This window comes from Nomascus leucogenys, chromosome 5 (genome assembly GCF_006542625.1).
Source record: "Nomascus leucogenys isolate Asia chromosome 5, Asia_NLE_v1, whole genome shotgun sequence".
Classification (NCBI taxonomy): domain Eukaryota; kingdom Metazoa; phylum Chordata; class Mammalia; order Primates; family Hylobatidae; genus Nomascus; species Nomascus leucogenys.
The window spans coordinates 51403013-51412707 of record NC_044385.1 but is presented as its reverse complement, the minus strand read 5'-3'; the positions used below and the strand labels follow the sequence as shown (position 1 = coordinate 51412707).

At 46.1% G+C, this 9695-nt stretch overlaps 1 long non-coding RNA gene across 1 annotated transcript; it reads left to right on the top strand.

The window, feature by feature from the left end:
* Window positions 1-461: 461 nt before the first annotated feature.
* Window positions 462-4164, top strand: LOC100592475. Its single transcript, XR_004030011.1, has 4 exons — window positions 462-725; window positions 818-1045; window positions 2060-2111; window positions 3837-4164. It is a non-coding gene; the product is annotated as an uncharacterized LOC100592475 (long non-coding RNA).
* Window positions 4165-9695: the final 5531 nt, after the last annotated feature.

The following is a 9695-nucleotide window of genomic DNA, read 5'->3' as shown; positions in this document are numbered from 1 at the left end:
TGCTGGATTCCCGAAGTGCATTGTGTAGAGACAGCAAGTCAGGTCAGGCTAAAAGCTCAAACGCGCGCGCTCGCGCGCACACACACACACACACACAGGCACACACACACACAGGCACACACACAAACAGCCTCCTTGGGACAAGATAAAATCTTAGCATTCCCCTCTCCCCGATTAGGTCTCTGGGAGGCCAAAGGCTTCAGGTGCAAGGCTCAGGTAACCCGCAGTGTCTCTCCAACTCTGGGATGACAAAGACCTCACTTCCCTTTTCTGGTGTTCACAGAACAATGAGAAAGTACGGGTAGCCTGCAGAAAGACCTCTCCATTCATGGCCCCCCACGGGTGTGAGTTCTGAGAGGTGGGACCAGCTGCCAGGCCCTTTCTCCATTGGTTGAGCTCAGCAGGTAACCTGAAGCTTTGCTGAGAGGTGCATAAATAAAGAGTGAAACTAGTACCACCTCCTTGAAATGGGCTGAGTCCCTCTTGCTCACCCTTGACTTGGAAAAACCAGTTTCTCTTTTATTGTGTTACTAATCTCTATTCTAAAAATTCAGCTCAATTCTCAACCATACTCCAAACTCTCTCCTTTCCAGCTACTTTTACTCCCTCTCCTTCAATTCCAATTTCCTCTGCTTTCATTTTTTTTTCTGAAAGGGTCTCACTTTGTCGCCCAGGTAGGAGTGCAGTAGTGCAATCTTGGGCTCCCTGCAGCCTCAACCTCCCAGGTTCAAGCGATTCTCCTGCCTCAGCCCCTCAAGTAGCTGGGACTACAGGCGCACACCACCACGCCTGACTAATTTTTTGTATTTTTTTGTAGAAGCGGGGTTTCACCATGTTGCCCAGACTGGTCTTGAACTCCTCAGCTTAAGCAATCCACCTGCCTCGGCTTCCCAAAGTCTTGGGATTACAGGCGTGAGCCACCGCATCCGGCCTCATGTTCTTTTTCATTAAAGAGAGAAATCAACTATTCAGGACCGGCCCCCACCTTTCTTCAGGAGTCATTTCTGTTCTACACAGGCCTGCCGAACTGGGTGCTTTATATAGGGTAAGTGTTTCTCATTTTTTTGTTCCCTGTCCTCAAGCCATAGGGGCAAAAGAAACATCCAAGATTTGAGATTTATTTTCTTCTTCTCATCCATGTGGCTCTAGCCATCTCTTTGTTCTGCATTATCTTAGGACAAAAAAAAATTCTTATTTTGAGGCAAACTCAAAGCTAGGTCCTGATATCTCAAGTCACAGGTACTCGTACTTAAAGGTGAGTCTGAAATCTGTGGATTTGGGGAGCTTTAGAAAAACAAAGATGAGTGGCTAGATCAGGGGGCTCACTGGGCAGGAAGAGGACACTGGAAAATGCCATATTCACTGCAAGTCAATTATCAACTTCTTCCAAGGCTAAAATAGCTGAACCTAGTGCATTTTAAACCAATCCTCAGCCACTTTTGTGTTTTCTCAAGGATTTCCAGGGATCCCAGGCAGTAAATCCTGCTGATAATAGGAATTGGTGTGATAAGGTGGGTGCTGAGCAGTTTAAGCACCAAGATTGTAGCTCTGTCTGGTTTTTTGGAGATTTACTCAACTAGAAGAACAGAGATTTGGCTGGTTTTTCAGTCCTGAGGTGCAGGGTGCAGCTGCACTGGAAAATTTAGGACCTGGTTTCATTCTTTGAGTCTCATGTTCAAGTTGGTTTTAATGTTAGGAAGACACTTGAGACGTAATCCTGAGGGCAGCTGGGGGGAAGAGAGTGGTCACTGGATGAACTTACCCTGTAGTGAGCCCATGCATGGTTTGTTCTCTGATCGTGCATGTGCTTGGCTATAGACCCATGTAACTATGGTGAAGGCCACTGGGGGATTCAGTTGGCAAAGGCGTAGTGGGCAGAAAAATCTTGAACACGGAGTCCAGAGCAGGTCAACTCTCCTGATACAGGTTGTGACTCATGGTTTTTTGTCTCTGCCTGTAGCAGCTACAGGTCTGTAACGCAAGGGGAGAGTGATAAGGGAAGAACTCACCTTTTTGGGGCTCTCTGACATTAATGCCACCTCCCATTTGCTTTTTGCAGACACTGTCATCTCTCAAGTACACATCTTGGAGGGTACGGACCCCACATGAGGGTGAGGCTCTCTGCACACTCCAGAGTGAGGACTTTAATAATCTAGTGGACTGTACATGTTGGGAGGGGAAGAACGGGGTGCCGGGGGTCTGGAGGGAGAAGAATTGACTGCCCCTTTTGCTCTTGGAGTTAAGCAGAAATCTAAAGAGAAAGCAAAGAATCTTGCCTTCCTGGCATCATTTCCTCCTACCATCCCAGGCTATCATTTATTTATTACAGCCAACAGACCGGCCTCTTTCTTCCCTTTGACTGGGAACGGGTCAAAGGCAATGCAGGAGGAGTATCTGGTCCAGATAATTCACAGGCAGGGTGCATTTTCCTCTCATTATTGAGAACTGTGAGTGTTTTTCAAGAAGGCAGAGCGGGAGAAGATGAACCAGTCTTCTTCCCCTCACTACCCAGATCTCTGCCTCCCAACAAGCCCCGTGTTCACCCTGGCAAAGAGTCTTTACATTCAGACCAAGGAGAGTATGACTCCTTCTCAGCACTAGCCAGAAACCTCAAGCCCTTGCTTAAGGGCCTTTTTCAGAGAGACCCAATGCCCAGAAGGCTAGATGCGTGGGGAGGAGCCACATACGAGAAACTGCCTCCCTGCTTCGGGTCAGAACAAGCCCCAGGAAGAAAGTATTTCAAACAACAAGGTGCATCTGCCCCAACCTATCCAGCCTGCATGTTGGTGCTGAGAACAGCCTTTTATGGGGCTTGCACTGAGCCATGGGCATGTCTGAACACAACAAGGAAGAGGCCAGAGCAGCAACTGCACGCAAAGGGTTGATGGGCATTTCTTTTAAGAGAGGGCAGAAAACTCTTAGATACTTTGCGTCCTTCCTATTTGACTCAGTCTATGAAAGCCAGGTTAGCTTTCTTTCTTCCTCCCTAAATCCTCCATCCTCATGCCTAACAAAGAAATAGTTGAATCATTTTCCAGGCACATCTGGGGGAGGACGTGGGGCCATTGGAGGCTGTCCTTCCTAGATAAGTCTGTAGGAGTGAGAACAAGCAGTCTTGCCCTCCTCTGTCCACCCACCCCCATGAATGGGCCTGGCTCCAGCCGGGAGTTGTGGTTTTTCCTGAGCTCCTCACCTATCTCTTCTGGATTTCACATTGGCAAACGGGGCTGCAAAGTGCTCTTCGTGCTCTTTGGACAGTGCCTTGTAGAGAGGAATGCCCATGCCCCTGCATCCCACGGCCTTGGTAAGCAAGCTCAGAGTAGCTGGATTTTTCTAAAGCAATTGCAGAACACCTGCTTTTTCTCTGTTTCCTCTAGAAAGGACCAACCACACCGAGCTCAGTTATGGCACACACAGTGGGACCTAGACAAAGGGAGAGGGTGACCAGCATCCCAACTAGGATGCTGGAGGTGGTTCCACATGGACTCATCTGGGTGGCTGCTTTGAAAATGAGAAACAGTCAAGAGTCCCTGGCCCCACAGACTGATCTCCCCAACTCAGCACTGTCTATCTGTGCAGCAGGTGCAAGGACGTGTTGAACTAGCTCTCTGCAGCCTCCTTGGAGGATGTGATCCTTTGGGAGGGGTAGGAGTACTCAGGTCCTCGACATCTCCCATGTGTGTGATTCTGGGATGCCAAAGGCCTTTGGCCAGGTAATGCAGAGTCCACAGGCTGGGGTTGACATGTGTCCCCACCCTCTGAGAAAAAGATCCTCAGACAATCCATGTGCTTCTCTTGTCCTTCATTCCACCGGAGTCTGTCTCATACCCAACCAGATTTCAGTGGAGTGAAGTTCAGGAGGCATGGAGCTGACGGCGATGAGGCCTCGGCAGCCACAGCCGCCGCCGCCACTGCCACCGCCACCGCCGCCGCAGCAGCAACAGCAAGAGTAACTCTGACTTAGGAATAGAGACAGCCAGAGAGAATGTGATCAATGAAGGAGACATCTGGAGTATGCGTGCTTCTTCAGAGGGACTGGTGATGGGCAGATTGGAAAAAGCACCACAGATGGGAACCACTTATCTTTCTTTTCTGAAATTGATGCTATGAAAATTTGTGTTTTCTGTAACTTGTAAAAATTAAAAGTTGCTTGTCTACTGAAAAGTCCCTCTGCCTCTATGTTTTATACCGTCAGATGCCAACTCCCGGCCTTCTAAGCCACCTCCCCTTTAGGCTAAAACTGAGACATGAACTTGAAGAATTGACACTGGCTTCCTCTCCCTTTGGGGTCCCCAGGCAGGTGGCTGGGACACTATTTGCAATCAGCAAGGAACCCTGCTGCCCTTAGACTCCCCACAGAGCAAGCAGAACCTGCAGAATGGGGTAAAAATACTCTATTAAAGATTTTTTTAAGCCCATTTATATTGTAATAAAGTAAATGTAAATAAGATTTAAGTGAAGGCAGATTGCAGATATTTCCGATGCTATACAAAATATATCTCATAGTATGGGTGTAAATTCTGCAAAGGTTAATGCAGTTAAACATATTTGACACATAAAAATGTCAGATCCAACATTAATCATTCACCAATTGTAACTGCCTTTCTATGGGTCTCTTCTCCCAAAGACATATGCTTAAAACACCAGGCTTGGTAGAAATCTGGGAGGAAAAAAGCAAATAATACCTCTCAGCTGTCAGGGTCTATGATATGCTTTGATAGATTTAGTACTGATTTCATTCTCTTTACAGTTCAGCGTGACTGGGTGTGCGTGTGTGTGTGTGTTATTCCATGTTTCTCCTTTAAGGAAGGAGAAGGTGTGGAACAAGAGAAAGTTCCTAAGTCTTAAGGAAGTGCAACCCAGTTATGAAGGGAATGCCATCCACAAGCCTTTTTTATAATTGGCCCTTGCCTCAGGTAAAGGGGTCTCCTTTAAGGAGCCAGTCTGGCTAAATTGGCAGACTCTGAACAAAGCCTGGCCCTGACAAGTCTTCAGAAAAACCGGTTTTCACCTCCAGAATGTGCCCCAGGCAGCAAAATACAACAGCTCTCCTTGGCTGAGTGGTGTTTTTCTTCGGAGCTCACTCTAAAGGAGATTCCAGCTTTGCAGATGGATACCTATCACTTGAATGGCCAAGCCCTGCCCCCCAGCCAGTGACCTCTGAGGGGGATAGGTCTCTTCACCTTCCCCCAACCCTTCCCTGGTTTTTGACCCCTGAGGGTCCCAGATTGCCAGCAGGAACTAAAAGGAATAAACCTTTCTCCAAAATATGTTTCTGTGTCAAGTTAATAGAGATTTAAAACCTAGTTTCTGTCACCCCCACCCCTTCATTCCAAGACCCACAAGCAACAAAAGGATGAAGAAGCTAAGCCACAGGCATTTTTTAAAAACATGTTTACTCATAAAAATTACGTAGCCAATCCAATTATGGGGTACTGTTTGCCCAGCAAACTCCTAGTTAACCAGCAAACACCTCCCATTCAAGGTTCTGAAACAAGCCCTGAGATGAGAACAAGAAGCATACCACAGACACGATGTGGCATTTTTATTTGCAGCTTGGTTTGAGCCCTATGACCTGGAATCTTTTTAAAGGACATAGTGCTTGTGTATTTATGTGCCACCTGGCCCAGGTGGAGGCAGGAACCAAAATGGCCAACAATGGTGACCAGAGGGTAGACTGTCAAACACTAGCCAGGGCACAATGCTGTGACTACAAAAGGTTCTACCTGACGTGCTGTTGGGTTCCCCCACACCCACAGTCCCATGCAAATGCTGTCTTCACAAGAGAGGCACAGGGCTTGGTATTTCTGGCGCCAAGGTCTGAACTGCCCACTTCCTCCCACCAATGCAGCACAGATTGCTTATTCTCTCTTGCAGAAAAAGAAAGCCCCAAGCCTGGCCCAGAGCAGCTTGCCAGGGAAGCCAGTGTGTGCCCAGAGCTGGAGCGAGCTGCTCATCCATCTTCTGTGTCCAACCCCCACTCTTTTATGTCTCATGTCTTCATTGCAAAGCATGGCTCGCCAAAACACAACACAGAGAAAATGGTTTCATCAAAATGCCCTTGCAATAACAACAACAACAAAATAATATTACCCTGCTTCCATTATTCACGATCTTTTATTGAGGCAAAAGGCAAATATCATTGAGCCAAACCTGGACAGACAAATATATACAACCACTGGTAATTTAATATTTTGTGCTAATGGTATATACTGTAGATACAACCCAAGAGGAGTAAATTACAATCCTATCAATAATACATCGCATCCGGGCTCCTGTTTCCCAGTACACAAGAAAATGTGTATTGGCAAAGGCTCTCCGAATATTAAAAGCCATGCATATAAATGAGGCAGTGGCTACAGAAGCTAGAAACTCCCACAGGACTGTGCTGTGGTCTTTGTTATCAAGGCCCTTCGGGAGGAAATAGCCCACATCAAAGCTCCAAAACCTGATGCTAAATGCAGACATCCCATTCACATTCTCAGCCGATCTCTGGGTGAAACTTCAATCACAGAATAATCTATAATCAGGGCACCAGTTTGCAGACCGCTTGGAGCATTGCCCCAATTTGGACACCTCAGGTCTATGGTAGATGCCCAGGTTCTGCTGGGGTGACCTGTGGTGATGGACAAGGGACTCTAGAGAGTCCAGTACAGCTGGCAATATCTGAGAGACCACGTGGCTTTGGAGCAGCCTCCCCAACTTGTAAGTGATCCTCCAAAAGAAAAGAGGGAAGAAAAAAAAGCAAGTACTATGACAGGCAAGGAGCCAACGACCTGCAAAGGAAGACAGATTTACTTTGAAATTTAAAATGCCCCACTTACTAAATTTTTGTCAGTGGATCCAAATTCCCTTACTCCCCACTGCAAGAGAAGCAAATGACAGTCTTACCTAAGAGCAGAGAGGAAATATTTCTACCATAGTAACACTAGTAATCTGGACAAATAAGGTTAACGTGGGCAAGAGGGCTAGTTAGTGCCACAGTCACACGCTGGTACTCCCTTGATTCAGGGGATATTTGAGGAAACTTACAAGGCAGAAGGGGCAGTCTCTTTCTTGTCTCTTTTTCACTCAGCCCCTAGAAGAAAAAGGAGAGGCTGAGGAGGGAAGGGAGGCTGTCAGGGTCTCTCAGGCAAAAGGAACAGGAGGCAGACAGCAGCCCCAACCTCAAGCTCAGAGATGAAAAGCCCTGGCCAGACACCAGTTCATTAGTGGAAATAAAAGCTTCCTAAATTGCAGGGAACTGGCTGGGCTTTCTGGAGAGACACCTACACATCAAAGAAAAATAATTTGAAAAATTCTCTTTGTCTGGAGACAAGAAGCAGCATCTGGGAGTCTCGTCATAGCCTCCCTCCCTCCTCCCCACAATCTCTCCACCATCCGCCTTCAAATCCTCGGTCCCCTTTGGAGGGGTGAAGATGGCCATTTTTCCTGCTGCCTGTCAGATAGCAGGGACCGGTGGGACACCTGGTGGGCAGTGGGGGAATTACAGCCACATTGGACCTCAACGTCACTACCCAGGTCTAGGGAGACTTGTGTATTCTGAGATCATGGGAAACAACAAGGAAGGCATCTTTCTAGGGGATGTGATATTGAAGTGGACTTTAAATGTAGTAGCAATTGACTTAAATTTCTGCTCTTTTCAATTGTGTTTGGGAAGAGATGGGTGGCTCAGAATAAATATAAACAAATAGAATCCATAGATAAACAAATACACACTATAATGTTTAATGCAACTCCCACATTATTTAAACTTTACTTAAAGTCACATTGAAAATAGATACTATCCCAGTGGACTCACCAAGCCAAACAGCTGGAAGAAGTTCCCTGAAGATAATCCGTAGATGAGAAACTCTCACCAGAGATAATGGAACATTGACTGCTCAAGGCGAATACTGAGGAATTTCTTATTTGCACCCAAGAGGTTGCCAAGAGCAGCCCAAGGCTTCTGAGTCAGCATGTGAAGTGGTTAAGAGGGGGTCAAATTAGATCTGGTGCCAATTTGATGTGGCTGTGGGACTTTGGGCCAGCCACTTAACCTCTCTAAGACCCAATTTCCTTATCTGTCAAATAGAAATAATGATAATAATGGCAAGTACTTACTAAGAGCCAGACACTGCATGCCTTGTGTATATTAAATCATTTAATGTCTCCAGCCATTTTAAGGTATGACTGATATTTCTGTTTTATGGAGGAGAGAGGGTAAGGGACCAGCCCAAGGTCACATAGACTGCGAGTGGCAGAGCTAAGATCCAACCTGGGCTGCCTGACTCTGGAGTTCACACTTGAAGCTACTACTCTATCCTATCTCTTAATGATAGCATGAGAATTAAATAAGATAATGCATGCAAAGGTGTTAGCAAGTGCCTAGGCCTAGTTAATTTCATGCATTCAAAAATATTATTGATGATGGTAATCTCAGTATCAAGTAAAAGTATATTTGAGAAGCTTGTCTAGTGCCCACTCAGCTGGAATAAGTAAGCATAGGCACACCTTTGGCTGCCAGAAATCCAGCATTAAACTTACTGTGCAATTTAGTCACACCTTCAGTTCAACCTTAACTTTTATCACAATTATCTCCTTCTCCCATCACCTTCCTTTTAGGAGAGTTTTCATTGCTTTGTTTACCTTTACATTTAGTATATGTATCATACTGTAGAAGCCTTGAGAGTTTTCTTTTTTAAAATTGTCATGAGATCAATAAGAAAGATACAACAATTTTTCCAGGGTTAGTGCCATTTCAAATTTTTACTTTATTTTTCTGAAGGCAGGTGAAAAGTACTGGTGAGAAAGAAGCTGGTGAAGAGCTAATAAAGAAAAAAAAGGTGTTTTTTTTGTTTGTTTGTTTTGTTTTTGTTTTTTGTTTTCTTTTTCGAGATGGAGTCTCACCCTGTCACCCAGGCTGGAGCGCAGTGGCATGATCTCGGCTCACGGCAACCTCCACCTCCTGGGTTCAAGTGATTCTCCTGTCTCAGCCTCCCAAGTAGCTGGGACTACAGGCATACACCATCATGCCCGGCTAATTTTTGTATTTTTAGTAGAGACGGGGTTTGGCCGTGTTGGCCAGGCTGGTCTCAGACTCCTGATCTCAGGTGATCTGCCTGCCTTGGCCTCCCAGAGTGCTGGGATTACAGGTGTTAGCCACTGTGCCCGGCCAAAAAAATAATTTTGAGCACACAAGAAAGTAGAACAGTCAATAGAAATCAAGCAAGAAATAGCAAACCAGTGATCAGGGAGGAGGATACAATCATGTTGCTGTGGCGTGGGCACTGAGCTTAGCAATGGAGAAGCAGCTTCTTGATGAAGCCCCATCCTGTGGGTTCCATCAAAGAAATTTCCAAAGTTGAGGCAGCTCTTACACCAGGAGTGTCATCCCCAGACTGGAGGTCACTCCCCAAGACCTTTCAGAGATGAGACTGGGGACCGTTATGTCACCTAGACCCCTTGGACACCTGGCTTCATATTACCACTCCCTCTTTTAAGTATCCAGCTAATTTTAAAGTATGAAGTTCTTGGCTGGAGAACACTCACCTGGCAAAGTTGCCAACATGAGGGAGATTCTCACCTGAAAACAGACAAAAAGCAGGCCAAAGGAGAAACTAGGACATTTTACGGAATGAGTTCCTTTTGTCTCATTACCTTACCCTGTGACCATCTGCCTTCTAAGAAGGAAGAAAGCCTTGAACAAAGAAAGT